Raw genomic sequence first — 21,273 nt, 5'->3', positions numbered from 1 at the left:
TTATCAACAATTTCTTCGAGCCCTCCATTTCTCTATTTCTCTTTCTGTATGCACGTTGGAACGTGTCGATTATGAAGGAGAAAAGAGTAACTGCTAATCACCTTCCATTCTTCGGTGTTTCGATGGGGCGAAGCGTGGAGAACGTGTAGCTCGTTGAACGCGTTCGGACGAAGGGGAGAGGAACGCGTGGCAAAATGTCGAGATATTTAGCAAAGCGTGCGACGGCCTCGTGACTCATAACCTCGAGAGAACCGCTCGGGCAGGTAGGCATTTCATTGGTGGGCGGACTCTCGAATTCCTCGTCGTGTCGTTAGCACACGACCGTGCCGAGAAAACGATCGTTTGCCCCTCGATTAACCAGAGAAATAAAAATATCTTCGACACGCGCGTTTCTGCCGTTAAGTTTCACGATCTAGATTTCTAGATCCAAAATTCCCCTAGATGACCGTCGATCGGTACACTAAACTAAATGAAAATATCCCCGAACTTCGTGGGCTTATATCTTATTACCTTTCGTTCCACCAATGGCAGCGTAATTAAAAGAACTGCTGAAAGCGAAGTAGCCACGTTCGCGATGCTAATCCCGTGGCGTTTTGTCGTAGGGCAGAGTGTCCGATTACGCGTGCACGCAGAAAGTGGCGAGCGGATAACGAAGAAGAGGAAGAGGAGGAGAATGGAGGATGCTGGCTGCCGCGAGGCCGTTCGTCCAAGCAGAAGCCTGAGACCGCGAGCAGAGGTGAGTGTCCGCTCTCGTCTCCTTGGAATGTTGCGTTGCTTCTCGCGTTCTTACCGAAGAATGGCCGATTTATCGCTTTTGTACGAACCGCCGGGGACCAGTTTCGCCGACCACCGACGAATTCGTGGTCGAAGAAAGGCTCCGGTGTCTCCGTATCGTCGCCGCCTCTATTCTCATTCCTTCTTACTATTCACGTGACTCGTATCGGCAACCAACGGTCGCGGTGCAATACCCCTAACTTTAGCAATAACTCGAGCACGCTTTCTCTTAAAAAGGGACTACCTGAAATACTAAAAATCTGCAAGCAGTTCTTCGAGACTTCTCGCTTTACGGTATCCATCGTTACTGCAGCGAACCTCCCCGAGACCATAAAAAATTAAGTCTCAACTTTCCTGCGTACCTTTCACCGAATGTTAGTAGGTGATACTCCAACTTTCTTAGTGTTCCTTTCGTAAAAAGCTTTTTATTTTCGAACCTTACAACGCTCCGCGTCGGCCGAGTGTCTGATAACCAGTCACCTTCTTTCCCAGTTTTTGCTGCAGGGTAGACCGGTGCGAATCGGATCACTTTGTGTTTGACAGTAAAAAAATACTAGTCAAACATTAAAACAACTAATTTTTTATTATATATTCGTGACCAGTACACCTCTGGCTTTAAGATTAATAATAGAAAATAAAATGAAACTTAAAAATGTTTCTTCCGCAAATAAAAAACCAAAAAGTGAGAAATATCTAAATTCTACAGATTTTGTTACGAAAATTTCATTTTTTTTCAGAAGTTTATGGGTTACCCGATTCGCCCCGAAATTTTCATAACAAAATCTGTAGAATCAATTTAAACAAATCGAAGGATATACTTCCGAATGGCCCCAGTAGCCGATCGACACGAGGTTTCAGGGGAGGGGCGGGGAGGGGGTGTGGACCCTAAATCTAAAATTGTAGCTTCGGGTATTTATTAGTTTCAGAAATATTAATAAAAAATTATTGTTAATTTTTTTACAAACTATTTTTTTAAACTATTTTTTTCCCCTAACGGGGATCCATCCTGCCTCCCCCCAATTTATTCTACGGACACTTGGACGCGTTCTCCTTACCCCCACGTAACCATCTGCATATAAACAATTATCATATTTATAATCGTAAAAGTACTGAAATGAAAATAAAGAGTGATCCGATTCACCCCAAATAACGTGATCCGATTAGCTCCATATGTAAGTATTTCAAAGGGTGTAGATTACATAAACATATTATAGTCTAAAATACATGAAATACTAAACTTGGACACCGTGCAAACTAATAACAACGAACACATTGGAATTTTCAAGCTTACTTTTTATCTTAAATACGAAATTGCAGATTACGTAGGTTAGCAAAACCTATGCCAGCTCTAAACAATGACTTAAAACAATTAACGGGCTTTTGCGGTAGGTGCGGGTGAGAGGGACGAGGTACTACGAACGATCTTCCAATGCTCATTTCTATCGCGATGTAAGAAGTATGGACTAAATTCTTATTTTGATCCGACTCGCCCTGTGATCCGATTCGACCCGGTCTTACCCTACATATCATTGAAAGAAATTGAATAGCTCTTTACACAACTCATGCATGTATTAATTCTGTAGCAATTCCGGGTGAGAAATTTTACACTGACAGGTCTTTCAAAATTCAGAAGTAGGTATTAACTACTTGAAACGTCCACAGCAGAGACTGCAGTACCGATTTCCCCCGTTTAAATCACGAAGGGCAGCGTTCAGTCGCTAAACTGGCTCGATTAATTGCTTCGAAGCGGATGCCTGGAGCTTTCGCAGAAAATCCACGGCTAGTTGTAGGCGATCGCGCGAGTCGCTTTCAGCCTTCTGCTCGCCCCGCGTGTCCTTATCGGCCTCCCCGTGTCCATATCGATACCACGCCACGTAATCTCGTTTCGCGTGGCCACGCTGCCCTCGTAATGCACTCCGACAAGACGACGGCGATGATTTTTCTCGCGGCGTGCATTGCGCCGGGCCGCGTTGCGATTCAAATTAGAGGCGAGCTGCTCGAGGAATTTCCCCCGGAACGCGATAATGCGATCAGCTCCAGGGCAAAAGGAGCGAGGCTAACGTTGGACGTTGCCTCTTTGAGAACGATGTTGCGTTATGTGCGTGATCGGGGTGCATTACTAGTGCCAGAGAATTTAAGTGTGTGTGCGAAACTACTACTTACTCTCTCGCTACCCTGTAGAAACACTGGGTCCCTTCAGATTCGGCTACATATCTTCCTCAGCGAATGCCTGTGGTGCAATTGGCACGCAGGTGGCGTCCCGTTAGTTTCTCTGTTTGTAGGGTAAAACTATAGGGTAGACCGGGGGCGGTTGTAACACTTTCACTTTGGAATACGCTTACGCAAAAACTATTACAGTTACAAGAGTAGTTTTTTTTACGAAAATGTTACTTACTTATCTGACATTATTTCAGCCACAACAGTTTCGCTGTACGTCAAGTAATATTCCGGTTATTAATAAAAAATGGGAAGCGGAGAAAGTGTTACAATCGTCCCTGACCCCGGGTCGGTAGTAGCACAGATTTAACTTTACAAAATTAAAATGTTTATTGATTTTTAAAGAATTTTAATAAAGATTTTAAGATATTTCATGGATTTTGTTTGATTCTTAAAACACTGTAATTTAACATAAAAATTACAAAGCTGAAATAAAATTCTGAAACCGTGTTTTTTTTGTAATTCAATTTTGGGAATTTTTGACCCGGTAGCGACAACCTGTGTTACAATATGGGGTGCGCCTCCCGCCGGGTTCTCGAGACACTTAAAAGTGATAAGTAACGATCAGTGTTACTTTAAAAATGGCCAGATTAAATATTAAAGAATAGAGAAAACACGCACTTGCAAAGCCTGCGTAGTTGTAAAGAGTAACGAACACTTAACGCGTTTACGCAAAAAGTTTAAAGAATTATTAAAAAATATTGGTTTTGTAGATGCTTCTTTAAAAGTGGGGCGTATTGTATAGTTTTACCCCAGAGTTCGGAAACGATTAATACCGGAGATTCGACGTTGGAGGAGTCGGTGACGCGGCTGACCAGTACGCGTCCCATTGCCTCAGGATCGCTTTTTCTCTTACAATAATAATTTAAAACACGGCAGGGGATCGTTCGTAGAGGCGAGGAAAACGAAGAAAGGTGTCTGAAACGCTCGACCCACTTACCAAAATAAATTTCTTGTTCCAGCAAACGCGCTTTCCCTCTCGAAAAAGTTGAGCAGTTCCCACGAGTCCGCTTTGTAGCTTTGTGTGTGCCTAAGCAGCGGGAAGAGCAAGAGCGAGAGTCGAATCGAGATGAGAGAGAGATGGGATGGTTTCTTCCGCGATAGGGGTGCGCCTCGACAATAGCTGATGGGCCGCGAGCAAGCGGCTGAATTCAACCGGCGCGTCTCCCTCGCTCGCGGCCAGTCAGCTCGCCCGCTGTCCCTCTTTACTTTGACGTCGCGATCCTGTAGCTTTCCTCTCTTTCTCTGGCTGCTAGCGTCAGCGTGCCCGTTTACACGCTTTCCGAACTCATCCGCGTGCACTTGTACGGCCGCGCATCCGCTCTTTCCTGCGGATCCCGTGCTGTCTCGCCAGGTAGAACGCGGGGAGAAAGGTCAGAGATCGAGTATGAGAGAGCTCTGGCTACCTCTCAACAGCGTTGCTAATTTCACGCGACTTTCTTTGGCATCGTGGTCCTGCGGTTAATACGTTGTTACGTACGCAGCCCTATCTTTGAACTTTTAAACCCTTTCGGGTGTCAGGGATGCACGTGACCCGGCGGGGTCACAGTTTCCTGCAGTGGTGGGATGCAACCGAGTTTTCCCGGAAAACCTAATATTCAACGAAGGTATTCATATCCCCACTACTTTTTAGCCGAATTTCGTGATATAAAAAGGGCCACCAATCAATACTCGCGGGCTCATTTCAAGTCTAACACGCGTACTGCCCTCCTTAGTTAAACCGTACTATCTAGCATTTTTTCATTTTTTGAGATATGTTGAAATACTTGAAGTTCCACACGCCTTTTAGCTTTTAATTAAAGTTAGAAAACTCTACGTGCTTCGTAAAGATTTATAAATAGTACAATGTATTTAACCTAACTTCTTTCCAAATAGTTATAATATCCTATCTAAAACAATTAATCAGTTGGTAAAAAATTATATTAGGCTGTTACGAAATAATGACAACATGTTTTAATTTGATTGAAGGAAAATAAGGACGGTACAAAGTAACTGATAAAACTTCAGTTTTCTCGGTTCTTTCAAAATGTTAGATAGGACATTCTAACTAAAGACGGCAGCGTAGACGAAAGAGGGCTCGCTAGATCAGGTAGTATTTCTCCTTCGAGCATTGTACCAACTTTTACCATACAGTACGTAGAGTTGCTGATAGGTGTTGTGACTGTTAACTCTTATTTTTAAGACCCCCGCATTTCTCAGTGCGTGAAAACCGAGAGGTGGACCTAGGTACCGCGATAAAACGAATACAGAAACATTTGTAAAGACTGAACTTACAAAATATAATTAGTTATTATAAATTCAGTGTTCTTTTCAATCATCATCCGAATTTCCTCTGTGAGACCAACCCACAGAGATACCCCTTTACCGCTCAAGGGGTATCACATTATAAAGTTACGAGGCTAAACTAACATTCCTAGTGGCTCCCGGGGATACCAGACCTCGGTTCGTCCACGATATCCACCTTCCTAGTGGCTCCCGGGGATACCAGACCCCGGTTCGTCCACGATATCCACCTTCCTAGCGGCTCCCGGGGATACCAGACCCCGGTTCGTCCGTGAAACTTTACCTTCCTAGTGGCTCCCGGGGATACCAGACCCCGGTTCGTCCACGACATCCAACCTCCTTATAGCGGCTCCCGGGGATACCAGACCCCGGTTCGTCCACGATATCCACCTTCCTAGTGGCTCCCGGGAATACCAGACCCCGGTTCGTCCGTGAAACTTTACCTTCCTAGTGGCTCCCGGGGATACCAGACCCCGGTTCGTCCGTGAAACTTTACCTTCCTAGTGGCTCCCGGGGATACCAGACCCCGGTTCGTCCACGACATCCAACCTCCTTATAGCGGCTCCCGGGGATACCAGACCCCGGTTCGTCCACGATATCCACCTTCCTAGTGGCTCCCGGGAATACCAGACCCCGGTTCGTCCGTGAAACTTTACCTTCCTAGTGGCTCCCGGGGATACCAGACCCCGGTTCGTCCACGACATCCAACCTCCTTATAGCGGCTCCCGGGGATACTAGACCCCGGTTCGTCCACGATATCCACCTTTCTAGTGGCTCCCGGGAATACCAGACCCCGGTTCGTCCGTGAAACTTTACCTTCCTAGTGGCTCCCGGGAATACCAGACCCCGGTTCGTCCACGACATCCAACCTCCTTATAGCGGCTCCCGGGGATACCAGACCCCGGTTCGTCCACGATATCCACCTTCCTAGCGGCTCCCGGGGATACCAGACCCCGGTTCGTCCGTGAAACTTTACCTTCCTAGTGGCTCCCGGGGATACCAGACCCCGGTTCGTCCACGACATCCAACCTCCTTATAGCGGCTCCCGGGGATACCAGACCCTGGTTCGTCCGCTACTAAGAAACTCCAACAAACAAATTCAATCCTCGGCCTCGCAGCCGCCACTCTCATTGCCCTCAGCCTCGGCTCGTAACAACGTCCAGAGTAGCGGAAGCTCTAAGTTCGTTCTGGAAGAGTTGGGAGTTCAGGGTTAAGTGGGTCTCTAGGCCAGACAGGGGGTTGGTGATCGATTCCCTGAGCGGCTAAAATTGATGTGCAATGAATCCGATGGACGCTGCGCAGCGCTACTCTTTCCAACTCAGTCGAAACAAATATTCGCTTGAAAGCTGGACCTCTCGCGTCATTTTGTTTTCACGAGGTTGCACGCATTGCGTCGCGTTTCAGTTCATTGCTCGTTCGAATCTGGTCCGACGGAGGATTTCCAATTTGCAGAAATTGCGACGAGACTGGGGCCGGGTTTCGCGACGGCCCCGATCACTCGATGGTAACGAGACGCGCAAAATCGTTGCCGATGCTGGGGCTCGAGGAACGCTCGGTTATCGCGGCGAAAACAAAAGTACGTGCGCGCTTTCATTTTGCGTTACGGTCGCCGTGGAATTTCTTTCCAAGTGGCCGTGTTCCCAGCGGAACGTCCATTACTCTCGTTTGTTCGTTCCATTCGCTTTCTCCGCCAGTACATACATTCATTCTACTTACGCTCGCGCGCATACCTCTTCGGCCGCAGTGGCGTTCTTGTTGCCCCGCGCGCGGCACGGCTCGGCCGTTTCTCCTTCGTCCATTCGGACAGGCGAATAGAGTTCGTTACGTTAGGCGACATGGTCCCCGCTAGAGCAATACGGAGATAAGAGCGTTTGCGAAGCACGAGCAGGCATGCGACCCCGATAACAACGATAGGGGCGCCGCGAACAGGAAACGCAATGGAAGCCAACGACCGGCTGGTTTTTATGCACTTATTCCACTTTACTCGCGGTGTCTTGTCCAACATTCGAGGCAAATTGATAGTGATAGCGGTTAACGATTAGATTAGCATGAAATTTCTGTCGATCCGGGCTCCCTGCATTGAACGATCTAAACCGATCGCTTCTACACCCATTTCTATCGACTCTTTCAGCGATACCTTTGCTACCAACAAGGGAACACCGCGAACCCTTGCTCACCGATTGCAACGCAACTTCGTGGGTTTATAGAGTGACTCAAGACAATACCAACGGTATGTTTCATTCGTGCCCGATCGCCCTTTAAGGGGAGGTTCCGGTGTAAATGTCGGTTTTTGTTTATTTCATTTTTCGAATGTTCAATCTTTTAGGAATGCGTGTTTAAAAGGATTTGTTGAAATTCGTAAAATTCAAGAAGTTATAGGCATTTGAGTAGCGGCAAATGCATGGGTAACACCCGGCCACTCGCCACTCACGTAAAACTTTAAACACGTTTTTCTCGAAACAGTGTTCTCAAAATCCGTGGGATCTGTATTTCCAAAGGTTATTATCCGATTCGACTGAAATTTTTTTATTTTGAAGAATATACTTCTGGCTAAGGGGGATACCAGAAAAAAATACAAAAATTGAAAATTTGTAATTTTTAAAGGGGTTGAAAGAACGAAAAACATAAGGAAAAAGTGATTTTAAACTTCAAGCGTCGTTATTTTCTTAAAAATGTCATTTTTGTATTTTTTCTGGTTTCCCCCTAGCCAGAAGTATATTCTTCAAAATAAAAAAAAGTTTCAGTCGAATCGGATAATAACTTTTGGAGATACAGGTCCCACCGATTTGGATGAATTTTTTGACGCCTTGACTTTAACGACTCCCCAGTGCCGTCTGCAATGATTAATTATAAAACAAAAAATATATTTCTATAACTTAAGACATCCTTAATACAATGCAAAAAGTCTCATTAAATTATATATAGTAGTTTTCCTTTAATTAATTCCTAAATATCACCTATTTTTTGGGCTCTAGACCGGAAGGTCCCCTTAAGGGTGTGAAAACTAACCTCAAAGTTAAATAGGCACTCCCCACTTTTTCCCCTGTAACTCCTAAAGTACAGGAGACAGAAAAAAATGTTTCAAACAAAATTTTAATAGTGTTACACGCGTTGTCAACTGTCGTTACTAGAATTTGGAAAGAAAGGTTAAAAAAAATACTAGAAAAAAAAACTTCCCTTGTAAGTGCATTTTTCACGCAGCTTGCGGTATCATTTGTCGTCGATGATGGTATGTGATTTTTCACGAGTTACTGGCCGAGGAGTACGGGTTCTCTAGGGTTCAAAGGGTCTGGGATTGAAACGGTTCCAAGATCAGGCTATGAAGGTGGGAGTTAAACCGCATAGTCGCATAAGCCGTATTGGTTTAAGTAAGATTGAATTTCAGCTCCGACAAGCAGTACACTTTTCCACGGGCAAATACAGCTGGGAAATTGGAATGGAGGTGTGGATCTTATACAACGCAACCCTCTCAAAAGCGAAAAAGGAGGCGGTAGCGATTGATGTTTCTGAATTGGAGAAAATGCTTCCTGATCGTTTCACTGCCCCTTGACACTGTTTAGCTGAAACTTTCGTTGAAAGAATTACGCGATCACTTGGCGAACAGTGTCAGAATTCAGGTGGACAAGTTTCGAAAGGTAAAGCGTTCGCTTGGCTCTTCCACACGCTGCCAACTATGGGAGGCCTCGTTTTGTAATTGTTGCTGATACGATCACTTTTACAAATGCACTCGTTTCCAAGCTTATCGCAGATGGGTGAAGTTCCTTTTAAGGGGGTATTCCAGTTTAAAACGCGCTCTTTTACACAATTTTTGGTATCTGTTTATAGAGCATCTGTACAATTGTTGTCGTTAGACTTTAGTTTAACCAGAATACCACCTTAAATTCTCGAAAAAGTAAATTTCCCTGCGTCTAAATAATAGCACAAGCCTGTTATGCCCAGTTTTCCCCACCCAGAATTGGAGCGAGCGCCATTTTAGACGCTGCCAGCGTGCTTTAAATTTTAAAAAATAGTCGGAACAATGAATTCGAGATCGACAAATTTCCATTGCCGAGCACCATTCCAACAAAAGCCAATGGCATCGTATGTTTGCAGGTTCCTTTACTCGCGGCGCCCTATCCCTTTTTCACTTCTCTCTCGCCTTTCCATCGTTCTTATTTTCTCTCTTGAAACGACCGAGTTCGTGATCGATAAAAGCTTCCGAGGAGAGCTACCGCACCTTGCACCGATAGAAACACTTTTCTATTTTAATTCGACCCGCTGTTATTGCACTTGGCACAAAAGAAATTCGCCACTAGTCAGCGCTCCCGTTTCTTAATTCAAATCAGAGGTGGGTAAAATTTTTATTTAAACACAAACTTCGAATAACGAATAAAAGTTAAAAAAAAAAAATGATTCGCGTGTGTCGAATAAGAAAGTGACCTTTATTCGACGAATAATCTAAGGTTAAAGTACCTTTTAGGTATTTCATCCGTCATTTAAATAATTCTTTATTTAGTTAATGCCCAACAGCGATTCAAATAAATATACCCAAATTGTGCTTGGATTACTAAAAAAATCGAAAAGCTCACTTAAGCTAGAAAATGAAAATATTCACTCAAGCACAGTGGCACGCCCCTTTCTCTTTGCCGCTTAATCGCAGCAGCCGTGCATCCTTATTTAGAAATGATTCCACTCGACCGAAGCAGGCGGTATTCCAGCGAAGCTGAAAGATACAAGTGCACGTACACCGCTCGCATATTTCGTCGGAGTGAATTCCGAGTCGGAAGTCGGACAAGGCTCCGGCTGTCTCGACCAATATCTAAGGCTCCGCGCAGATACCTGAATTATTTAGCCGTGCATTCGTTGCACGGGTCTCGTTGAAATTGGGAAGCCGTTTTCCGGGGAATTACAGCCAGGCTCGCGAGTCACGTAAGCTCGCTTCCGTAGTCAGCGGGGAAGGAAGGAACAAAGGCTACGGAATAAGGTTCGACGCGACGCGACGGGACGGCTGGAGGAAAAAGAAGCCCGTTTTTACAGCTACAGCTGCCTTATATCTGTACAGTACCCAGCGAGAGCTTTCCTCGGCTCTTAACAGTCTCGGAGCGTACTTTCTCCTGCAGTTAAATTGTGCTGGGGACAATCGGGCTTTCCCGAGAGGGAAAAAACAAGCTGCGAAAGTGGAGGAGAGGAGCAGCAGGAAGTCCACCCCCGATGGAAGCCATATTATTCCCTGCAGCAGGGGTTCGAGACATTCCCCCTTCGTTTACCGCAAACTGCCCCCTCTGTGGTCGTCTTTACGCGTCGATGCCTTTGTCTCTGCAACGAACGGCGTGCATTGGCAAATAGGTATCTTCCGATGGAGCGTCTTGGGCGTTTCAATTTCTTTCGAGTCTTTGGCGACAGAAGAATCTCAAAGACCTCGCGAGCCTCCTTTTCTACCTTCTCCTCCTTCTCTTCGTGCTCGTCTGCTATTAAAGCTCCACAGGTCGCCACTAATTAATAAAGGATCGCACAAAGAAAGACGCGAGCCCTTTGTAATACCTTTTAGCTGGAAATAAATCAGCATCGTGAGACTAGAAGCGAAGGGCGCGTGTAATGATTGAACGGCAACGTTAAGGGGGAACACCACTGCGACGACCGGAAAATTAAGCCATTTTTAAGCACCTTCTTCAGGAATAATTTACAGTTTTCGTATAAAATTTTTATTACCTACCGTTAGTACAATGTCTTAAGAGACTATGAAATAAACCAACCAGTAATTGACCGCGTATCAGTGAATGACCATTAGGCAAAGAAATGTCAGTTATAAATTTAAACATTATTATATGTTTACAAATGGAGTGTAGTTGCACTTTTAATATCCTATTTTTTAGTTGCGCGTATTAAGCAAACATTAATAAGTACAATTCTTACTGGGCTTCTACACATTTTGCATTTTATAATTTTGTTTTTCAAATTACGATGAGAATAAGTAATTATTTTTATAGAAATTTCAAGAGAAATAAATTTAAATGTAATTTCAATAGTTGTTTTGTTGTAATACATAAATATATTCAAGTATTAATCTCAAAGGTCCATAGATTCAGCAATTCGGTCATTCACTCATATACTTTATAAAAAAAAAAAAATGAAATTTTACTGTTCCATAGTTACCCACACATTCGACCAGCACGCGTGGGGGATCTAGAAGATTAATTAATATATTAAAATTTATGCATGTTTTCCTATTTATTTTTTTTGTATAGTCTCTTAAGACATTGTACTAAAGGTAGGTAATAAATTTGTTTTATGAAAACTGTAAATTATTCCTGAAAAAAATCTTAAAAACAGCTTACTTTTCCGGCCGTCACAGTGGTGTTCCCCCTTAAGGAAGAAAGTCTGCCAGCTCGATGTTAGTTTCTCCACCAGGCTGCATCGTTTGTACATACATCTCTCGGTGGATTTTCATCGCGAGCCTTTGCTGGCGCCTTTCGCAGCCGTCGAGAGGTAAGAGCCGCGCTCGCTTTTCTAATATCTGTACGAAAGCGCCGGTGGAAGCGACGAAACGAAGCCCTGGGGCTCGGGGGTAGCATAATAGTTTGTTGTCACCCTTCACCCCAGGCCTGCCCCGCTCCTCGTCCTCGTTTGCGCAGCAATAATTTCGTTGGTGTAATTTAACCGTGAACGACGACGACCTGGGAAAGTTTCCGCGCGAAAACCAGCGTCTTAAATTGTCGGGGCCACGAGCGTTTTCGTTGCCGCGCCTTTGTTGATGCATATCGTAACGGGGCTGCGCGAAATTGTAGCAGCCTGGGGTGAGTCTTTGGCGAGAGTCCTCGCAGATTAATTCGTCGAACAAATATGTACCTGCAGGAGGAAAAGAAACAGGTGGCGGGCGGGAGGGTGTTCTTCAATTAAGGTATTCAGGGCATCGATGAATTCTCTCCTCTCGAGCCTTGCGAACCGAGAGGTTGTGGATTTTACGTTCCGATTGTCATTCAAGATTGTGATAGGACAATTTTGTTACTATCCTTTGTGGAATGATGTATACAGGGTAGAGCTGTAATTATTCGAATATTCGAAAATTCGTATTTTAAAATCGAATTCTCTGATATTCGAATATTCGAATCTCAAATTCGAATACTTTTGATTATTCGAATTCTCTGGTATTCGAATACTTAGATTCGAATTCTCTGGTATTTGAATTCTTAGATTATTCGAATTCTCTGGTATTCGGATAGCGGAGACCGGGGCTAAAAGTTCCGATTTCGATAAAACATAAAATATGACTGGAAAGTAATGTAGTTATTCTCTTCACTATTGACTAATTTGTTGTTAAATTTATTATATTTTATGATTTTAAGCTTGTGATTAATATATTGTAATAGGTTTTTCATAAAAAGTAATTTGCTTGTGGCTGGTCGAAGTGGAACTTCTTACCCCTTTATGGGGCAAGTTGTTATCGCATTGGGGTAAGTTGTTACTAAGATATAAGAGTTGCCTTTTAATGAAATATTTCATTTTCTAATGAAATAAAACAGAATTATATTAATAATGTTCATTTATGAAGGATCGGATTAACAAAAATGTATTCCTGGTTATTACCACACGAATCTCTATCGCGGACGCTATTAAAATGGGCGACAGTGTAGCGTGATCAACTCGCGCGGAAAAAAATAATTTAAAGTAGGTACAACGCTCTTTTCACTTTGAAGATAGAACCGTCGGAACAACTTACCCCCGGAACTTTTAGCCCCGGTCTCCCCTACTTCGATTATTCGAATATTCGTTACAGCCCTAACACAGGGATCCACATATGATGTCGAGTAAAATATAGCGACGGAAGTAGCGTTTCGATGGAAAGAGGAGATAAATTTAGTTAGCAGAGGCGCTCTGCAGCATAACGGTGAAGGCAACCCTATTTACCGAAATTTCGACAGGCAGCCCTATAAACCGCTATTCTCGAAGCTCGCCTTGAAATCTTAGAACCGCGAGCCGTACTCCTCGCAAAGGAGATTGACGGCTGAGCTGAGAAAGCTTGCGAGGAACGGCTGCACTCGTTAATGCGAGAAGGGCGCTTTAGCGAGCGCTCGTCGAGGGATCAGGGGAATTGGCGTCGATAAAATAAATAGCCAGCAATCGAAATTGTGGATGTTGGCCTGGCCGCGGGCACGGCGCACAGCCGTGGGTGATACATTGACGGCAATATCCACCTGTTTCGCATGAAATACGAAAGCATGCTGTCGCTGTGCCTCTGTAGATCTTGGATATTGCTTGCCGGGCTGAGTTACGGGAGCGTTGCCTTTTTCAACGCGACACGATCATTGAATGCGCTGTATATCGGCGTGTCCATTTGCCCGGAAGCCAGTGTCCCTTTGTCCGTCCGCGACTGCCTATCGAGCAGAAATCAAAAACTCGCCAAGCCTACAATTTCGTCCAATAAGAATGAGCAGGCATTCGACTATTTGTCAACAGCCTATGGTGCTATTTGGCCCATAGTTGGCGCCTCGTAAAGCGGAGTCCAAAATATAGGGACCTCGGGGAGTCGGCGTTTGGAGAATCGGTAAAATTGGCTGTCCAGTGCGCAGTGGATCCGAAGCCCGTGGGTTCGAGTCCCCGTCGCCCGAGGTTCCCTTTTTCTTCACTTACAAATTAAATCCTACAGGTATTACGCTTGCCTCTACAAACACCAGTTATAATTATTTATTTATTTATTTTATTTCCCTTTATTTTATTTTATTGCTTCACATTTTATTTTCTGTTATTTTATGTTTTTGTTATATTTACTTTATCTTTGTACTAATTTGCTCTATACTTTGTATCTAAAGGGTTCTCCCGTTAATTTAATAATAATAATAATGATTATTCCACTTGGACGATCAGCTGCGCAATCGTTGCACGTGGCACGTTAATCGAGCGTGCGCTCCGTTGCCAAAGGCACACTGAATCACTCTCGAGACGGAGGATTGCTGGTATCTCTCACGGTGCCAGAGCAATGCCCGGAAAAAATCACTGGCACTGGAAGAAGGATAGCGGCGGAGCGCGGTCACGTCCGATCGGCGATCCACCGTCGAAAAATCAATCGTCTGGAGTGGTCGGTTCCGTGGACCGTAGCCCCCGTTTCTTCCGACGCTGCTCCTTTTTCCCTCGCCTCGTCGTCCTCCACCTTCCACTTCTGCACGCGTCATTTAAGCCTGCCCCCAGAACCGGAAGTGGATGCGCCGCTGCTCGGTCTACCGCGCTCAGCAACCAGCGCGTACTCCACGCAACGAAGCCGACCTCGGAATTCCCAACGAAAACCCCCTTCGAACCTGACGGCCGTTGCAACGAATGGATTGAACTCTGCGGCTAGCCGGAGCACTTCTGCTCCACGGAGCCGCTGGCGAAGGGACAGCGGTCCGAATTTATTAGCCACGCAATTTTCGGAATTCGATTAACGTCACAGAATGTCGCGCCGATACGTCACAGCGCCGAGGGAAAAAATCGGAATTCTGATTCCACCAGACAGCGGCCTTTTATTTTCTCGCGGGCTGCCCGATGTCACGCGAGAGGGGAGCTTTTATTCGCGACGCCGGCGATGGATAAAAACGGGCGGCCGGATCGGCGAGGCGTGAGATGGTCGCGCTTCTGGCGAGCACATGCCTCGCCGGAGGCGTGCGAACGCACCTAAGAGATCCCGAGCTTTCGAGCTCTCCTCTTGCTAATTCGCCGGCCCGCCACCCGCCGATTTTCCCAGCCGTGGAATCGCGCGATCCTCCGCCACCGGCCGCGGGGAAGTTCCCTACCGAACGCGAGGGAAATATTCGCGGTATTAAGGCGGTATTCGGGCCGCAACTTTCCCGTGGAATTGATTTTCTAAGCGCCTCCGTTCGGTTTCGGCGGGAGCCGCCCCGTTTCGACCAACTTTCCTCGCCCGTCGAATTTGCGAAACGCTCGACTCGCTGCTACCTTCTCCGACGTAAATTGCGTTTCATTTTCCGCTCTTCAGCCGCCGTCGGCCCCGTGGAATTCCAAGCGGTCCATTTTTCCCACGTAGTATTTTAGATTTACGCCAGTGGAGGGTGAATGTGGGTTAACTCCGGTATTCCTTCGCGTTGCTCTGTACTTTATTATTCATGGATGTCGTTCTTTGGATTGATCAGCCGGGGGGGGGGGGGGGGGGGAAATTCAGTTCGAATGGAGACGCGAAATGCTCATCCGTTTTCGATCACCGCGAGCATTAATCGAGCGCATCGGCGCAGCTTGATTAACACGCTTCGGGATAATAATTCTCCGGTATTCATAACGCGGCTCGGGCGGGCCGAATTCCTTCCGCGAATTTTCCGAATTTCCTGCAGCGTCTGCCACTAGCACCGAGCCGTTTTATTAACGAACGCGATAGCTAGACTAGAAGGAATGCAAAATGCAAACGGTAAAATGCCACCGGTATTCCTGACCCCGTTGGAAATTGGACCTTGTCACGGGACGCGAAGGAAACCATCCAGGTTTCAACATTTATTTCGAGGACACTTCGCAGAGGAAGCAGGCGCAATTAGAAGGATCGGACGAAGCGCGCACTCCAATTAATACGATTGCGCGGCGGATGGATCACACCGTGCTAATTCCGGACTTGATCTCACTTCTCCTCTCAAGCGCTCGCGAAAATCCCATCGAGCGAGCTGGATCGCGCCTCTCGATGATGCGAAAACTAATTTTACCACCCCTACGCGTGGTCCCAGCGACGTGCCGCGAAGGATCCCTGCAATCCAACCGAATAATTGCGATCGTTTAACCACCCGGCCAACAGTCCCCGAAATAATGGGAACAGAATTTTTAAACGCCACCGATAACAAACGATCCGACGATTTCATTTGAAATTCCAATCCGCTCGTTTTTCAACTAACGAATTCATGGAATTGCGGGGGGGAGGGAAATTGATCGCCGTGCCGCGCGGTCAAATTGTGGTCGAAACGATCCACCCGTGGTCCTCGAGCCTGTGCGGAGGAATTGTTAAAGGGATGCAGCGAGAGATTCTAGGTAGACGCGGATGATTGGAAACAAGGGGACAGGGGATCGATGGAATCTTGCATCGCGCGGTTGTAAACTCCGCGTGAAACGTCTGGCTTTCGAAGAGAGGAGGAATGGAGAGAAGTTTTCGCGTGGAGCCGCCGATCGTTTGCCTACGCCACTGGTGAACATGTGCGATCGCGTCGTATCGTATCGTACAAGAAGGTTCATCAACAGCACACACGGTCGGTGAATGCGCTTTCTCGACACACGCGCTTCTGTAGTCTGCCAGATCAACAACCGGACGTTCCTCGGGACTTGAGCTTCTTTTGCCTTCCCTCTGCATACTCGGCGGCTATGGGTGCGATGCCAACGTGGAGTAATATTTCCAGTAGGTGTACGATAGCTAGGGATCAGTGTACCGGACTTGAGGAAACTCGCCCAGGTTGCAAACGCGGTCTGGGACATTCTGTACGCGTAACAGAATTATAAATAAATTTACGCGCGTGCGGTATGAAATCATACTTTTTTTTTGGAAGATGGGGCCTTGGGAGGGCCGTCGACAAACGCAGCATCCCTTGTGAAAGGAGAAACTTGAAAGGCATCGCTGGCACTTGGATGTTCTTTGATCGAATACCAGGTCAGCATCAGGTGCGCGCGTAATTATCGCGAGTAGATCGACGCCAATTATCATTCTTTCCTCGGAACGGAGCGGCATCGATCCGTTCGCCTCTAAACGAGATAACGCCGCGCAATAACCAGCCCTTTTGTACCGCTGCTGCAGCCAGCCGGGGAGCCGTTTCCGAGAAGCCTAGCCAGCCGGCAGCTTTCTTTGCGTTAGGTAGGCAGCAGCATGAAAACATCGGTGGAAATAAGAATTCCGGATCCGACCGAAAGAAGCACGGTTGTTTAACGAGCTTCAGAGCGAACTGAAAGCAGGCGAAGGGCAGCTCCTGGAAAAACTGCGCGACAACCTTTGCTACCAAATTAATTGCAGCCGGCTGCCAGAGCCGCGCAATCCTTTGCTACCCTGTTATCTTGTTCTTTCGATGCAGCTTTTGCTGCGATATTCCTTGACTTTCTTGCGTGGCGAGCGATTAATCAACAACGTGCATTCCTTCCTTGGCTCGCTGAAGTGCGCAATCACAGGGGTGTAAACAGGGCCGTTTTAACAAATTTCATTTAACTCAATATTATATTGATGATATAATAAAGGTAGTTTAATTGTAGATATTTATAAAAATACAATAGAGAGTGATTTAAATAAATTCTAATTAAAATATTATAATATATGGGATTCTTAAGCGCCCTCGGATCACTGGCCCACAGTGTGCGATTTTGGACAAAAATCGCTAGACAGCGCAAATCTTGAATTATTTCAATATTTTTTTTTTTTAAATACTCGTAAAGGGCTCAGCAATAACGGAGGGATGCAGTAAATCTTGTATTTTTTAGACTAATCTATAAAAAATATTATTTAGCATAACATGACATAAAAACGTAAACTTAAACTAGTTAAAACTTGCAAAATATTATACAATCTTTGGATCAAATGTTCATCTAAACCAGTATAGCTCGCAACGGCTTTGGCTTGGGCAGAAAAGGAACGAGCAACATTACCAGTGTTGGTTGTTCCAAAACCTTCTACGCGTAATGAAAGATTATATTTTAAAGAATTTTGTATACTTTGTTTCCTTAACTTCTTTAAATGTTTTTCTTCGGCTGTCCTTGCTGAACCTTTTTTGAAATCAAGATTATACGCTACGTGTAATAGGTATTCCATGAAACAGATCCAACAGTGGAGTGTAGAAAGGCCAAATTTGCAGTATTCTTCATTCCGTTGAAGACTTTTCACATAACCCAGACTATTTATAAATTTAGGTCCAACTCGACAAATATTACAGCAAGATGAAGCTTTTTGCTCGGTTAGTATATTACACACTTCGCCGTATATCATTGTGCACTTCATGTCATGTTATGCTAAATAATATTTTTTATAGATTAGACTAAAGAATGCAGGATTCACTGCACCCCTCCGTTATTGCTGAGCCCTTTACGAGTATTTTAAAAAAAATTATTGAAACCGGTCAAGATTTGCGCTGTCTAGCGAATTTGTCCAAAATCGCACACTGTGTGGCGCCCCTGCGCTGTAGCCCATTTAGCCCACCATCGTCTAAAACGAGGTGGCGACATTGAAATCTCCGCCTCGGAGGATCCGACGCCTTTTTCTCCGTCTTCAATGAGACTGGGGATCCCACGTCGGAAGCAGCCATGCTCTCAAGCTTTCTAGTTTTATTCTGATACTCGGAGGACTAAATTAAGCAGAAATTGCCGACACGTTGGTCGGAATCCTGCCGGAGCCGCGCGCAAACATCCCCAGCTGACATACGCGCGAACACGTGCGTCTCCTCGCCTCTTCTCTTCTCTTCTCTCCTCTTGGATTCCTCTTGCGTGTCTTCGTTCGCCGCTCGATTCGGTGCGAACTTCTCTCGGCCAGTCCCGTTCCAAGCAGCCGTCGCGAAACAACTCGATGACCCGCGGACGTTCCTGAAATTCCGTCGTCCGCTCGACACTCGTCTAAGCGCACTTTCCCGCGGCGTTTTCGCCCGGCCTGCGAGTCGATCGCGATTTCACGCGCGAGTGCTCGTCCAGATTCGCGCACCGGCATTCGAACTCCGTGTGATCCGCCGATTGAATTCTACGAGCTTGAAAGGGCCGCGACATTAGATCGATGGTGCCTTAATTGTTAATCCTATTATCGAATTCTTGCGCCTCAACTGTCCCTTGTGTCCAGAGTTCGGAGTTGAAGCGAAGGGCACCTGCTCCGAGCTTGCATTAGGAGCGACACCACGTGCAAAGTTCTGTTCAGACATCTGTGATTTCATCTGATATGTATGGTCTAAAATCTAAGTGAATCGATGGCGTAGTTCGCTAGATTTTCAAACTCCGTGGAAACCCTGAAGTCGAGTACGTTGAGGCCTTCTCACGGAATTCCGAGGTTCCAGGAGAATCGAAGGAGCGTGCCTTCGCTGGAAAAGCGCCGCGGACCGTTAGCGGGCAGGTACTCGATGTAGAATCAGCATTCGAGGCGCTGCTTGAATATTAAGAATGGTCGAACAATTATCGAAGGAGGCGGCCAGTCTGTAGAGGAGGGACGGGAACGATAGAGGACGAACGAGAGGCTTGTACCTCGAACGGCGTTTCCTACCTACGTGCCTGAAATGCCCGAGGAGAATTAGCCACGCAGCCGATTCGCTAACGACATTGTTTCGCGGCTCTGCACGCGCGTGCACCAACTTTCGTTTCGACTACCCTGCCCCTTCGAGTTTCACTCGAACGTGCGATTCGGAAGTTCTTCCGAGTTTCCCTTTTTCACTGCAAGGGAACCTTGGCAGCGCACCGGTGACACTTTGAGTTACGAATCTCTAGAGGAAACAGAAAGCTCCGTGGAGGTGATAGGTCATTTAAGGGTCAGCAGGACGTTCCTGGAATATCTCCAAGCGCGAGCACCGAAAGCACGATACTTAACACGGATTCGTAGTAGCTACGAGCCGAAGACGACGAAGCTTGAAACGTCCCCGGCTGGAGATGCAAAGAACCGTTCCCTGAGATTCCAGAGAGCGCGTAAGGTACTTACGAATCCGTTCGCTGGAGACGTGTCAAGGAACCCGGAAGCCGGCCCGTTTGCGCTGCAATTCGTATCTGTTGAAGCGAACCACGCGTAAACAGAAACCGCCCGGGCACGTACGCGGAGTTTCGTGGCCCTCCGAGGACCTGCGTCGGCGGTGTAAATCGATCCAGGAATCGATACAAGCTTGGATGCTTTTCGCGGTGCTTGTCCTGGGGGTGGCGTGCGCACTCGCAGAAATAATATTTCACCGTTTCACCCAGCACGCTTGAACGTGCTTGGGGGTGCTTTGAACGTGGTCGAACGGGGCGAGCAGCAGTTTCTCCACGTCGAGGAGACGGCCCGATTATATATTGGCCTTCTGGAAACGCGATGTCCAACTGCTGCAGCTGCATCGGCGGCTGCACCGCGGACACTTATCAGCCGCTGAGGTCGCAGATCTCTCGGGGCAGCGCCAAGCTCCCGAAGGACAGCAGGGAAAGCCTGAGGAGCCCGAAGAATCAGCGCAGAAAGCTCAGCGTTCGTTACGATGCCGTCAGACCAGCTGGATCCGCAAGGTTAGCGGGCAATCTCGTCGCGTTAACGATCGCAGTAAGCGATGGCAGTCACTCGAACTGGTTGCGGAACCTGGCGACCTAGAACGCCGCGGAGTAGTTGCTTCCACTGGCAGATTAGTCCCTTAATCGCGCGCTCATTATTTTCCCAAAGCAGTAGCGAATTTCCCGGGTACACGCGGAGGTTCCTGGGATGTTAATATTAAACTGTACCAAATTCGTTATAGTAGTAGGTATGCAAATTTGGGAGCAGCAGAAGTTAATAATCTTTATCGTCATTTTGTTGCAGGTGAGTCGTTATGGATCTCGTTTGGTGCACAGTACTTGTGATAGTTTTCAAACGAGGTAAGTGAGAGATGTCGCTTAGGGCAGTTGGTTTTTGCTTAGAATAATATGTCACTTTTGCAATCGTTAGCACAGGTCACTTTATAATATGTATTTCTTCCAAAATACACGCCATTTCTTAGATTTCTGTCCTTTAGGTATTCGGAAATGCCGATTTTCGAACGCTGAGGGGCTGTTTCACCCCTCGAAATACGTCTCCGATTTTTTAGCTTCGCAACATGTTTGAAAGGGAAATAAATCGGCGCCAGGCAACTCAATATTGCCCCTCGTCAGAGGAATGTAAAAAGAAAGCAGGAAATGCGTAAATATTTTTTAAATCGCAGCCTCGGGGATCATTCATCGACCAGCGTAGCGTAGCTCTACTATACGAGCGCCACGAGTAGGGTGCGCGAGGGGTTGCAGTCACGTGACTGTGTCCCCCGAGAAGGGGTAGTCTCGTGATTTTTTCGCGACCGTGCGGAAGTGGCAGTCAGTTCCGCAGGAACTCTGACGCGGTTCGGACGTTCGCGGATTTCCTTCGCCTGCTTC

At 46.4% G+C, this 21,273-nt stretch overlaps 1 protein-coding gene across 3 annotated transcripts in view; it reads left to right on the top strand.

The window, feature by feature from the left end:
• Positions 1–21,273, top strand: part of LOC143366817 (uncharacterized) — a 200,748-nt gene that overhangs the window by 1,370 nt on the left and 178,105 nt on the right. For 2 of the 3 annotated variants that reach the window (XM_076808216.1, XM_076808214.1), the window contains exon 2: positions 603–736. The gene's annotated coding sequence lies outside the window, so the exon portion shown is untranslated. The remainder of the gene's footprint in view (positions 1–602; positions 737–21,273) is intronic. The other variant, XM_076808215.1, reaches the window with a different exon arrangement.

The sequence above is a fragment of the Andrena cerasifolii genome, chromosome 3 (genome assembly GCF_050908995.1).
Source record: "Andrena cerasifolii isolate SP2316 chromosome 3, iyAndCera1_principal, whole genome shotgun sequence".
In the NCBI taxonomy this organism is placed as follows: domain Eukaryota; kingdom Metazoa; phylum Arthropoda; class Insecta; order Hymenoptera; family Andrenidae; genus Andrena; species Andrena cerasifolii.
This window is presented reverse-complemented; position numbering and strand designations above follow the sequence as displayed.